Source organism: Tiliqua scincoides, chromosome 12 (genome assembly GCF_035046505.1).
Source record: "Tiliqua scincoides isolate rTilSci1 chromosome 12, rTilSci1.hap2, whole genome shotgun sequence".
NCBI lineage: Eukaryota > Metazoa > Chordata > Lepidosauria > Squamata > Scincidae > Tiliqua > Tiliqua scincoides.
The window spans coordinates 12,869,026-12,883,175 of NC_089832.1; positions in this window are offsets into that span (position 1 = coordinate 12,869,026).

Below are 14,150 nucleotides of genomic sequence, written 5' to 3' on the forward strand. Positions count from 1 at the left end.
ATGGCCAGCCTCTGTCCTGCCCATGGCCAACCTCTTGTCCGCTGAAAGCCACTGGCCCACTCAACCAAACATGATTGGAGCTGTGCTCCGGTTGGAGGGCATTCTGAGGGCCAGAGAGATTGAATGAATGAGCCCATTCATTCAGTTATTCACTCATCTAAGTTCCATCTCTAATTTATTTATTTAAATTTTATATTTAATTTTTTTTTTTCTGGCCCTCAACACTGTGCCAGATATCTGATGCGGCCATCTGGCCAAAAAGTTTGGAGACCCCTGGTCTAGTGGGTCATGATAGAGGCAATATCAGAATGCCAGAATGCATTTTATGCATTTATTTTATGTCAGAATGCCAGATGCAAGGGAGGGCACCAAGGTGAGGTCTCTTGTTATCTGGTGTGCTCCCTGGGGCATTTGGTGGGCCGCTGTGAGATACAGGAAGCTGGACTAGATGGGCCTATGGCCTGATCCAGTGGGGCTGTTCTTATGTTCTTAACTACAATTCCCAGGAAGCCTTGCAGGTCTCTTGTTATCTGGTGTGCTCCCTGGGGCATTTGGTGGGCCGCTGTGAGATACAGGAAGCTGAACTAGATGGGCCTATGGCCTGATCCAGTGGGGCCTCTCTTATGTTCTTAATTACAATTCCCAGGAAGCCTTGCAGGCCTCTTGTTATCTGGTGTGCTCCCTGGGGCATTTGGTGGGCCACTGTGAGATACAGGAAGCTGGACTAGATGGGCCTGTGGCCTGATCCAGTGGGGCCTCTCTTATGTTCTTAACTACAATTCCCAGGAAGCCTTGCAGGTCTCTTGTTATCTGGTGTGCTCCCTGGGGCATTTGGTGGGCCACTGTGAGATACAGGAAGCTGGACTAGATGGGCCTATGGCCTGATCTAGTGGGGCTGTTCTTATGTTCTCAGACTGTCATTTTGAAAAGTGGGTTCCAGTGCTAAGACATTTAGGAACCATTGTGCTATGCCATCTTGACTCTCTTGCTAGGCAACTAAACCCACATCTGATTTGACCCTCTGTTAAAGGAAGGCTTTCCCATGATCAAAGATAGCATCAGCAAGACTCTTCATAGAAATATTCAGAGAGGGTACAAACATGTACTTTGTTTTCATTTTATCCTCCAAATCTTTGCTGTGATTTTGTTTTAAGGATGTAACCAACCCTTCCCATGTTCCAAGACAATCTATATGCTCCGGTTCCTGCCTCTGATAAATCATTGGCCCTCCTTTGTCCCTATTTTGTCTCCTAGAGATTTTGTGAGGGTTCTTTTCAAAAACCTTCAGGGCAAAAATGACTATTTTGCCATCCTCCAGAGACGGCCCTTGATAATTATGAAAGGGGGGGGGGAAACAAGGGGCTGATCAAATTGGGGCATTACCCTTTCTCTTTTTAAAGACTAGTACTACCTTGCTATTGTTTATTGTTGTTGTTGCTACAATTTATTATTATTATTATTGAACATAAGCTAAAAAATAGGATGCTAATATTTTAAATGAATAAATAGATGCATACATTAAAAGAGTAAACACTTTTGGGAAGGATCATAGCTGGATGGGAGTCACTACATGGCATGCATGTAGTTGTGAGTTCAATTCCTGGCATCTCTAGGTAGGGCAGAGAAAGATTCCTACCTAGAAACCTGCCATGCTACTGCTACTGTTGACAAGCTAGACAGAGCAAGCAATCTTTCTCTTTGTCTGATTTGTTTTTTTAAGTTCCTGAGCTGGTGGCATGAGCTGGCGGCCACTGCAACAGACACGTCTATCGCAGTCCTTAAAACTCACTGCGAGTCTATGGCATTTGGGTGCAGCCTTAGCAGAAGCAAATAAACACCTCAAGAGAAATGAAGACATTATGTCCATCAGGAGCAGCATGAATGATTCATGTTCCTCAAGTTATGTACATATAGATGACTGAATCCATTTTGGTGCAAACAAACTGACTAGCATCAACAGAAGTGGTAATTAAGCTGGCAGCAGTACCACCCAGGCTGGAGCTGGCATTTCATCTTCATGGAGAAGGAGAGTCTGCAGTCATGCAGGCACATGAACAGCAGAGGAATTTTTCAGGCTACCCACGGAAAGGTGACATCCACACATCAAGAAAGGAAAGCACCACAGCTCAGTGTAGATGAGGAGATGCACAAGGTCAGTTGAGGCAGGGCCTACCCAAGACCTCCTGATGCCCAAGGTGACATGCCAAATGCTGCCTCCCTTACCAGCCTCCATTCCCCCCACTCTCCCATGCTCCAGCTCACCACTCCGCCCCCTCCACATTTCCTCTCCCTCTCTGTCCCCTTATTCCTTTTCCAATCCAAGGAGTGGAAGGAGAAGTAGTCATGGACAGAGATGTGAGACCCAACCGCTGCCTGGGTTAGCCCTCTCAGTTGCCTTCATGGATGGGCCAGCCCTGATCTGAGCAAGCCATATACCAAGTTTGGTTGTTGATCCACCTCGGTACTGTCCAACTGATTGGTAGAATCCCACCAGGGGATCCTACCTGCAGGTGCAAGGGATTGAATCTACAACCTTCTGCAGGCCAAGGCCACCACAACCTACCATGGAGATATGGTCCCACTCCCAGGTTCAAACTCTACATAAAACATCTCATGTAGTCGGGCAGGAAAAGACCCATGTCAGGATCACAGACAGCCAGAGCCAAACAAACCAGTCAATACTCTGCTAAATTAACTAATAATAATAATAATAATAATAATAATAATAATAATAATAACTTTATTTTTATCCCGCCTTTCTCCCCAAAGGGACTCAAGGCGGCTTACAACATATAAAAAACATAATTTAAAAACGAATAAAAACATATTAACACATCATAAAAAACAGCAGTCAGAGTAAAAAATAGGTAAAAAGAGCATAGAGCAGCAGCAAGTCATAAAAGAATCAGGCCTGTAAAAAATATTAAAAGATGTTAAAAAGATGTTAAAAGGCCGAGAACTCAGAAGGCCTGTTTAAACAGAAGGGTCTTCAGGCCTCGCCGAAAGGTCTCAAGAGAGGGAGCCATTCTTAAGTCAGGGGGAAGGGAGTTCCATAGCGTTGGTGCCACTACTGAGAAGGCCCTATTTCTTGCAGCCGCCCCATGTACCTCCCTAGGCGGCGGCACTTGTAAAAAGGCCTTCTCTGATGACCTAAGAGGACGAGCCGGGCTAATAGTTTATAGAAAACAGTTTCCTATGTTAATACGTTTTGTTTTTCACAGCAATGTCAATTCGATTAAATAGAACTAAATTTCCATTAAAATCTTTAAATATTAAAATTCTATTTTAAAACCCCCATTGAAAATATTAAAAATAAGTTAACCCAATTCCATGACCTATGTGCAGGGTATAAATTAAACATATTTACTGCTCTATTTGCATATGTTATTCTTTCCCTTCAAGGAGGAGGAGCTCAGATGCACGTAGGGCTTCCAATCACTAGAGATCTTGCCCTTCTCCTCCGTGCTCCTGACTTCTGCGATTTCAGCAGGCATGGCCTCAGATAGACTTCCAAGTCACTACAGTTGAAAACTTGAAGATGAAAGCTGTGATTCTCAGTTATATGCTGACTGCGGTCCCAAAATGTGACACCTGCATGGAATTTTATGGATATCCCAGTTTTCTGCGCAGTGGAACTCAATGTAACACATATAGGGCTTCTAGACAGTCGCCCATCCAAGCACTGGCCAGATCAGCTTCATGGAGGTGGCTGCCTCAAAAACCCCTTTAGAGCAGGATCACTACATGGCCCTAACTGAGATACACCATTTCTGTAACATACAGCACCAATGAGGACTAGAAACATGCCTTGATTCCCTAGAACCTGGTGGAGGCACAGGAGACCATGCTTTCTTGGTCCTTGGTACAGGAGCACAACTGGCCCCTCTGGCACCTGGGGCCATTACACTCAACACTACCACCAGCTACTTCTAGTGGGAGTTTAAAAAAGCAAAAAAAGCAGTTGGTTGCTCAGAGCAGCTTGCAATGCTGCCTTAAGAACATAAGAACAGCCCCACTGGATCAGGCCATAGGCCCATCTAGTCCAGCTTCCTGTATCTCACAATGGCCCACCAAATGCCCCAGGGAGCACACCAGAGACCTCATTTTGGTGCCCTCCCTTGCATCTGGCATTCTGACATAGCCCATTTCTAATATCAGGAGGTTGCACATACACGTCATGGCTTGTAACCCATAATGGATTTTTCCTCCCGAAACTTGTCCAATCCCCTTTTAAAGGCGTCCAGGCCAGACGCCATCACCACAACCTGTGGCAAGGAGTTCCACAGACCAACCACACGGTGAGTAAAGAAATAAGTGCTGAGTGCCTGTGGGGGGGGGGGCAGGAATCGGTACAGGGTGACCCCCCAAAAAAACGGAACCCACAAATCTTTGAATAAAACGTAATTTTAATTTTTCTTTGGAAAGAACATGACTTTTATGCAAAGCGACCAAGATAACTGAAACTTTGGGGAATAATCATACACAGATTGAAGTTTGAGTCCAGTAAGTTTCTTGAAATTTACTGGACCTTTGTAGGATTTAATAAAATTTTTATGGGTTCTGTTTTTTGGGGGTCACCCCATGCCTTGATACCCTTCAAGATGTGGTACCCAGGGCCCTGTACCCCTGCCCCCTAGCTATACCACAGCCTTGACGTGACTGCAGAATTCTGCCATCAGATTACGGCACAACCCTATTAATTTTTGCTCAGACGCTAAGTCTCCTTGACTTTAATGGAACTTACTCCCAGGTAAGTGCGCATAGGAGTGCAGCCTTAGGATGAAAGCTGGAGAGAGATAACAAGACTCATGATCCTGGGAAACAGGGACTGAGGGAGAGGCTCTGTAGCACTCCCCATGGCAACTGCTCCTTCTTTCCTCAGCACTTGGGGCAGAATTCCCACATCAAATCTACTGTGGCAGATTCTGTACAGGGGGGAAAAAAATAAACCCTTTCCGAGGACCAGAAATAAAGCAACTGTCTCATTTCTCAGACCAACAATCAACATACACAGTACACTGATTATACCTGCACTAAGTCAAATGTGTGAATAGCTGTACCCAAGTACAGGGTAGTAATGATCGCTCCCAGGCACCCAGATGTGCCAAGGTGCAGTTTAACAAGTGAACAGCCTTCCAAAGTTCAATCGCACTTCAGCGAGGAGTGGATGCACCTTGTTGCAAAGGCACAGGAAATTAAACATGAGAGCATGAATGAGGCCATTTCACCCCCTGCAGCTGCCGAGCTATAGTTTGAATTCCTGACAAGATATTATAGTACAATTATGTTTCTTAAGGAAATGTTTAAACAAAGGCACAAAACCTTCTTTTGGACCAATGGAAGAGAGGCTAATGCAGACCATATATAGCAGCGTTTCTCAAACTGTGGGTCACTAGCCAATTTCAGGTGGGTCATGGATCACCGAGCTCAGCCGCCATTGAAAATACAGTGCTGGAAATAACAGAGTACAGAGCTGCTAGGCAGAGAGGGCTCCCGGTGGGAGAGAGGCATGGTGCTTTGCCCTGAATAGATGGGACGCTAGAAAGGTGGGAGGGTTGAGTGGTTAGAGAAGGATTCAAGCCTGTTTTCTGCTTTAACTTGCAAGCTGGAATGTTTGACTCCGGCACCATGCAAAACAACAGCACAAGCACACTGTATAATAGGACCTTTGGCTGATCGAGACTTAGGTTTGAAGCCTAAATTGATGATGTCACTTCTGGCCATGACATCATTTCCGATGGGCCCCAACAGAGTGTCATTCTAAAAAGTGGGTCCCAGTGCTGAAAAGTGTAAGAACCACTACTATATAGCATGGAAAAGGTGGAATAAAGCCTTCATCAGTGCGCAGTAGCAGGAAAAAGAGGTTGGGCAGGTATGCAAATTGGGATACTCAAAGCATTGAGTAATCTGTGCATTGATTTAGACCTGAGTAATATAAGCATTGATCTAGATAGGGTAATCGAAGCATTGATTTAGATCTGTGAAGCACAGAGAGTTTTCCTCAACAATTCAAAACCCTGCGGCCGTCTGACACTCTGCAGCAAGGCTTGTCGCCTCTCTTTCACTCAGGGTATTAGGAAGCTGCACAACAGGCAGAAATTCAACAGGCATGGCTCACCACATTGCACCCCCATGCTGTGCAGAACTTCACCTGTTGAACTCCTACCTGTTGGGCAGGTGTTCAAGGCCTAAAAGGCTCAGCCAGGAGATCACCAAACACCCAGGATTGAGAAATGTCTCTAAGAAGCAGAGGACATAGGGCAGATCTCTACTCAGTCCTGTCTGAAGGCCTGGTATTCTCTCCGGTGGGTCACCCCGTCTATTTTGTGCCTTTGAAGTCTGTTTGGGGAGACAAAAACCTTAAGAACATCCAACTGTTTTGGAGAAGGCCTTCTGGCAAGTCAGAAGGCAAAAGGGGGAAAAAGTCTCCCTCCCTTCCCCTTATCTACATAAGGCTTAGCAGTTTGGGGCTTCTCTTTTATCAGCTGCGTGACAGACAGACATTTGAAAGAGGAAAGCCTTACACGAGACTGAGTATGATGGTTAAGGGGATGAGCTGTGCTCAGAACTCTGGTTTAAATCACATCTCTGCCACAGACACAGACCAGCTGACCTTAGGCAAGTTGATCAGCCTTGGTCCTTCATCTGGGAACCATCAGTACCAAATTAGATCGCAGGCCAGTTGGTGCTTTCCCCTCTTGCCCGCACAATGGACAAATCACAGCTCCACAAGGAGCCTGATTCATATCAGGACTGGGGAGGGCAAGGTTTGAAGGTTACAATTCCCCCCGCTTCCCCTGCTATGGTCCCAGTGTGAACCAGGATCCTGTTTTTTTACATTTGGAAAAGCCAGCATGCAGACTCTAGTCCTGAAACAGACATATCGAGTTTGGAATGAGTGCTGGCCTACCTTAGAGGGTCGTTGTGAGCATTACTGAAATAATGTACATTAATGAAGCATTCTGTGTGACAGGGGGACAAGCAGACCATTATAGAACACGTTTACCATCCGTGCATCAACAATTCACAAAGAAGGGGGCTATCATCGTACTAATCACAAAGGCTACATGCAGCCTAGTAGCCAGAGCTTCTGAATCCCAATGGCAGGTCAGTAATGACAGGAGAGGGGTCTGGCATCCTCTCCTGCTTGTGGGTGTCCTGGAGGCAGCAGGTGGGTCTCAGGACGCTGGAGTAGATGCCCCTCCAACTGATCCAACTTCTTCTTATGCCAGGGGCCTTTTTCGGCAGGAAAAGAAAGCAGCCTCTGTCTTGAGGGCAACCAGGTCAGCCACCTCTCAGCCCAGACGTGTGGCTCTCATCGAGAAGCTGAGCCATGACTCTCGGATCCCAAGTTCTGTACTATGCAAGGTACTGATTGATCTGGGAAGCAGCTTCCCCGAAACCTCTGGCATGATTGCGTCGACGACAGGCCACCCTCCCACCCAAAAGAAGGCTCCAGAACGAGGAAGGGAGGAACAACGGAAGCTTTTCTCACGTTTTCACGCCACAAAATGTGGTGGTACTCACTCGTTTCAGGCTCTCAGTGGCGGCTTCCCTTTCCAAAGATGTCCTCGAGCATTTAACAGGACTCACAGCTGTGGCCACAGCACACTCTCCCAACCAGCCCTCCTATGCGCTCACCAGCAATGTGGGCAAGGCACGCTTGGATCCCAGTTAGGACAGCTTTGCCAAGGCCCTGCCTTGCAATGGGAGGGAGAGGACAATGTGGGTGTGTGTGTTTTGCCCTTCAGGGGATCAAACAGGTTTCTCTATCCACAGCAAAGAGTCTCCCCCCTCCTTCCCCCCCCCCTTGTGCACTTCAGCAAGGAGTTGCCTCCCCTGGCACATTCTTCACATTCCCTGCCTTGTGTCGCTCAAGACGTCATGGGCCAACAGGGAGAATTAAAAACTGAGCCAGTGTCAGCTTCTTTTTGCAAAACTCAGTCTGGGGTTACATTTGGGGCCCCAGGATTCAGAGCCACCAATTAAGGCCATCTCCTCTGCCCTCCCGCATATACGCACGATCATTCAACTGTTATAAAACCCATGTTTACATGCTTCTGACTCTGAATAGGGGGCATAAATATTGCTCAATTAGTTCAATTTCAAGAAGCTAGTCCACATTGAGGAGACTGCTGGGGACCATTGGTCATGTTGGTTTTTCATGGCCTTTCTGTTTTAATTTTTTACTTCTTAATTTTTTTCAGAGTAGTTTTATATCTTTCTGCTGACCTTGCTTTTGCTGTTTGTCAATCTAGTTGTGCACAAAGTTTTTTTTTGTTTTGTTTTAAAAGGGGCATGGAAATATATTTAGTTACCTGGCAACCTTTAGTCTCGAAAGACTCTGGTATCGCGCTCTGAATGGTGGTTCTGGAACAGCATCTAGTGTGGCTGAAAAGGCGGATTCAGGAGTGACAATCCCTCCTACACTGGGAGCAAGTGCAGTCTGTCCCTGGTCTGTCTCCCTGGCTATGGGCCTTCCTTCTTTGCCTCTTTGCCTCAGTCTGTTGGCCAAGTGTCTCTTCAAACTGGGAAAGGCCATGCTGCACAGCCTGCCTCCAAGCGGGCCGCTCAGAGGCCAGGGGTTCCCACCTGTTGAGGTCCATTCCTAAGGCCTTCAGATCCCTCTTGCAGATGTCCTTGTATCGCAGCTGTGGTCTACCCGTAGGGTGCTTTCCCTGCACGAGTTCTCCATAGAGGAGATCCTTTGGGATCCGACCATCATCCATTTTCATGACATGACCGAGCCAACGCAGGCATCTCTGTTTCAGCAGTGCATACATGCTAGGGATTCCAGCTCGTTCCAGGACTGTGTTGTTTGGAACTTTGTCCTGCCAGGTGATGCCGAGAATGCGTCGGAGGCAGCACATGTGGAAAGCATTCAGTTTCCTCTCCTGTTGTGAGCGAAGACTCCATGACTCGCTGCAGTACAGAAATTTACTCAGGATGCAAGCCCTGTAGCCCTGGATCTTGGTATGTTCCGTCAGCTTCTTGTTGGACCAGACTCTCTTTGTGAGTCTGGAAAACGTGGTAGCTGCTTTACCGATGCGTTTGTTTAGCTCAGTATCAAGAGAAAGAGTGTCGGAGATCGTTGAGCCAAGGTACACAGAGTCATGGACAACCTCCAGTTCGTGCGCAGAGATTGTAATACAGGGAGGTGAGTCCACATCCTGAACCATGACCTGTGTTTTCGTAAGGCTGATCGTCAGCCCAAAATCTTGGCAGGCCTTGCTAAAACGAATCATGAGCTGCTGGAGATCTTTGGCAGAGTGAGTAGTGACAGCTGCATCGTTGGCAAAGAGGAAGTCACGCAGACATTTCAGCTGGACTTTGGACTTTGCTCTCAGTCTGGAGAGGTTGAAGAGTTTTTCGTCTGATCTGGTCCGGAGATAAATGCCTTCTGTTGCAGTTCCAAAGGCATGCTTCAGCAGGACAGCGAAGAAAATCCCAAACAAGGTTGGCACAAGAACACAGCCCTGCTTCACTCTGCTTCGGATGTCAAAGGAGTCTGATGTGGAGCCATCAAAGACAACAGTGCCCTTCATGTCCTTGTGGAAAGACCTGATGATGCTGGTTAATATAAATATTAAATATATTTAATAATAGCTTATTTCATGTTTCTAGACTACCCTTCTTCAAAGGCATGAGTGATGCCCGAGGGTGATGGACATGGTTCCTTCCCACACTTTTTATCCTCTCAATGAGGGGAAGGTGAGAGATAATGCTCACCCAGTAAACTTCATGGCTGAGAGAGGATTCAAACTTGAGTCTTCTGGATCTAAGTCCAACACCCTCACTCAGTGTTTCTCAAATCGTGGGTCAGAACCCACAGTAGGTGGATCCCAAGTCAATTTCAGGTGGGTCACAAAGCACCTAGCTCAGCAACCATTGAGAATACAGATCTAAAAACAAAACCACTCGGTGGCACAGAACCACTGAGCAGGACAAGCTCCTGGTGGGAGAGAGGCCTGGTGCTTTGCCCTGAATTGGGGGGGACACACACAGGATGCTGGAAAGGGGGGAGGGCTGTGTAGTTGGAGATGGCTCTATGGTCTGCTTTGATTCCAAGTGGGAACGTTTGAATTCCGAGCTATGCGAAATAACAGCACGAGTGAACCATGTAGTGGGACTTTTGGCTGATCGCGGCTCAGGTTTGAAGCCTAAGGCCGCAATCCTAACCATCTTTCCAGCACTGACAAAAGGGCAATGCAACTCTGAGGTAAGGGAACAAACATTGCCTTACCTTGAGTAGGTCTCAGTGACTGCCCCCCAACTGCAGGATGCAGCACATGCCCCACTGGCACAGCTATGCCAGTGCTGGAACGTTGGTTAGGCTTGCGCCCTAAATTGATGATGTCACTTTGGGCCATGTCATCACTTCCAGGTTAATGACATCACTTCTGGGCGGTCCCAACAAATTGTCATTCTAAAAAGTGGGTCCTAGTTCTAAAAAGTTTGAGAACCACGAGTATAGCCCATAGTTTGCATGCGTACATAGTCTGAGAACCACTGAGCTAGATCTTTCAACTAAGAGCTCTAAATCTCAAAGTCAGAATTAGCGTGCCAGGAGAACACACTAATGAAGACATTTCAAGCCAATGTTGTGAGTTTTTTGCTGTATAGTCAGTGGGGTGTAGTTATTGAGGGTGTCAAATTCCTGCGTGTTTACACTCACCACTACTGAGGTTTCCACAAGGACATGAAGGGCACTGTTGTCTTCGATGGCTCCACATCAGACCCTTTTGACATCCGAAGCGGAGTGAAGCAGGGCTGTGTTCTTGCACCAACCTTGTTTGGGATTTTCTTCGCTGTCCTGCTGAAGCAGGCCTTTGGAACTGCAACAGAAGGCATCTATCTCCGGACCAGAACAGACGGAAAGCTCTTCAACCTCTCCAGACTGAGAGCAAAATCCAAAGTCCAGCTGAAATGTCTGCGCGACTTCCTCTTTGCCGACGATGCAGCTGTCACTACCCACTCTGCCAAAGATCTCCAGCAGCTCATGGATTGTTTTAGCAAGGCCTGCCAAGATTTTGGACTGACAATCAGCCTGAAGAAAACACAGGTCATGGTTCAGGATGTGGACTCACCTCCCTGCATTACAATCTCTGAGCATGAACTGGAGGTTGTCCATGACTTTGTGTACCTTGGCTCAACGATCTCCGACACTCATTCTCTCGATACCGAGCTAAACAAGCGCATCGGTAAAGCAGCTACCACGTTTTCCAGACTCACAAAGAGAGTCTGGTCCAACAAGAAGCTGACGGAACATACCAAGATCCAGGTCTACAGAGCTTGCGTCCTGAGTACACTTCTGTACTGCAGCGAGTCATGGACTCTTCGCTCACAACAGGATAGGAAACTGAGCGCTTTCCACATGCGCTGCCTCCGACGCATCCTCGGCATCACCTGGCAGGACAAAGTTCCAAACAACACAGTCCTGGAACGTGCTGGAATCCCTAGCATGTATTCACTGCTGAAACAGAGACGCCTGCGTTGGCTTGGTCATGTCGTGAGAATGGATGATGGCCGGATCCCAAAGGATCTCCTCTATGGAGAACTCGTGCAAGGAAAGCGCCCTACAGGTAGACCACAGCTGCGATACAAGGACATCTGCAAGAGGGATCTGAAGGCCTTAGGGATGGACCTCAACAAGTGGGAAACCCTGGCCTCTGAGCGGCCCGCTTGGAGGCAGGCTGTGCAGCATGGCCTTTCCCAGTTTGAAGAGACACTTTGCCAACAGTCTGAGGCAAAGAGGCAAAGAAGGAAGGCCCATAGCCAGGGAGACAGACCAGGGACAGACTGCACTTGCTCCCGGTGTGGAAGGGATTGTCACTCCTGGATTGGCCTTTTCAGCCACACTAGACGCTGTGCCAGAACCACCTTTCAGAGCGCGATACCATAGTCTTTCGAGACTGAAGGTTGCCAATACAATACTGAGGTTTCAATTATAATCAATCCTCAGATTATTGAAATGCTACAAGCTAATTTGTTTGCCAATGAACCCCAATGATGTGATGGCAAATTTCACAGACGAGGACTGCCATTCTCAGAATGCCAGATGCAAGGGAGGGCACCAGGATGCAGGTCTCCTGTTATCTTGTGTGCTCCCTGAAGCATCCGATGGGCCACTGTGAGATGCAGAAAGCTGGACTAGATGGGCTTTTGGCCTCATCCAGGCAGTTCTTATGTTCTTATCCTATACACCAGGGGTCTCTAAACCTTTCAGCCAAAGGGCCACATCAAATATCTGGTACAGTGTTGAGGGCCAGGAAAAAAATATTAAATATAAAATTTAAATAAATACATTAGAGATGGACCTTAGATGAATGAATGAATGAATGAATGAATGGGCTCAAATGTCCACAATTTCTCCAAGCACGAACATAGCCCAAGAAATAAAGCATACACTTAAATGGAATCCCATTCCCCCAGCCCACAAGCACAACTCTGGTTGTGTTCAGTCAACTGGGCCAGAGGCTCTCAGGGGATCAGAGGCTGGCCACGGGCTGGGTAGAGGCTCTCCACGGGCTGCATCTGGCCCCTGGGCCGGGGTTTGGAGACCCCTGCTATATGCGCTTCCCTGAGAGTCAGCTCCATTCAATACAATGGGACTTGCTTCTATACAGACAGGCCTGGGATTGCGCCATACGTGTGCTTCAGACAAAAGAGTAATCTTTTCCCAACAGCTCTATATTTAAGAGACTCGGCCTTTAATTGGGTGTCCCGCTGTTTTCTCTAACTGTCGATCGCCCATCAGGCAAAAGCCAGGAGGCTTCCCACCCTCCCTTTCTCAAGAAGGGCGAGGGATGCTGAAAGCTCAAGAAGGAGGGTGTGGAAGTCAAAACCACCCATTTGATGCAAGGAAATCAAACTGGTTTTTCATGATTCACCCTGGAGGAGCTCCTTTGCTGCAAGTGGCAGACAGAAAGCCCTTTTGCCAAATGAGATATGAGACACTCCTGGAGAGCCAGGGCAGCATTTATTTCTTCCACAGAGCCTTGGACTGTATATTAACCCTGCCCATCTATTCCCCAGTCGCCTTGTTTGGAGAGAGATCCTGTCTGGGTTTTTATGACCCCACCATGGAACATCGAGAAACAGGACCGTGTTCCATTGCTGTGTAAGAGAAAGATGATTCCAAAAGAAGCTTCCAAACACCAAATAGTTTGAGAGCCATGAGTTTCAAATTCCCTTGGACAATACCAAATCCATCAATGTTCACCTGCATTATTGCAAACTCAGCAGGCAACCTTTCATTACGGTTGTAGGCCACACCTTGGCGACATTTGGGCCAATGTTTTGCCACCTCAACGGGACTGCGTTTAATGCATCGTGGAATGCTTGGAAGCTTGCCTTGTGTGTTTGTGCAATCATTGATTTCTTTACCCGTGTTGCTTTACGCAGAGTGAAAGACAGGTCCCTGCCCTGAGAAGCTTACAATTTTAGATATTGAATCTACACAATGGTGGGGGTGGATAGGATGGAGAGATTGAGGCAGGGACGTGGGTGGGAAGAGGATCAATGGCAGAGGGAGGTGGATGGACCTCTTGGCCACTCCATCATCTGAGAAGAGTGTCTCAATCAGGCCTACTGATTCGGGTGAAGGGGCCTGATTTGGGGGGGGGGTGCCTAATCCAAGCCACCCTGCATTCAACACCACAAGCTCTGACATTGCCCCCTCTTGTACATCAGCATGCATTCAGTCTACACAAGGAGATCCCATGAGTGAGGAGAGCGAGAGAATATGGTGTTAACGAAATAAAAACACAACATCACTTTCTGCAGGTTCTAACTTTGGAAAACACAAAAATCCATGAAAAAATCTGTTTCCTCCCACCCATGAAGAACGTACACACGCCAGGACAAATGTGAACTGTTCTGTCCCATTCTCTCCCCACTCTGGACAACAAACACCTGTTCCAGGAGCTGTGGCACTCTTAATACCTGTCCCTCCTGGGTAGACAGGTGCCAGTTGAGACTGGTGGCACACCCTGGGCAGTGACCCCTGGGGTGAACTTGTGCCCAGTTCTGGGGCTCCCACATCACTCGCCACACCTTGGGGTTTCCCAGAAGTGGAACATGCCCCAGTGATGCTATCTGGTGCCAAATCAACACCTGGACGGAGATACTACAAATTCCTCCACAACAAA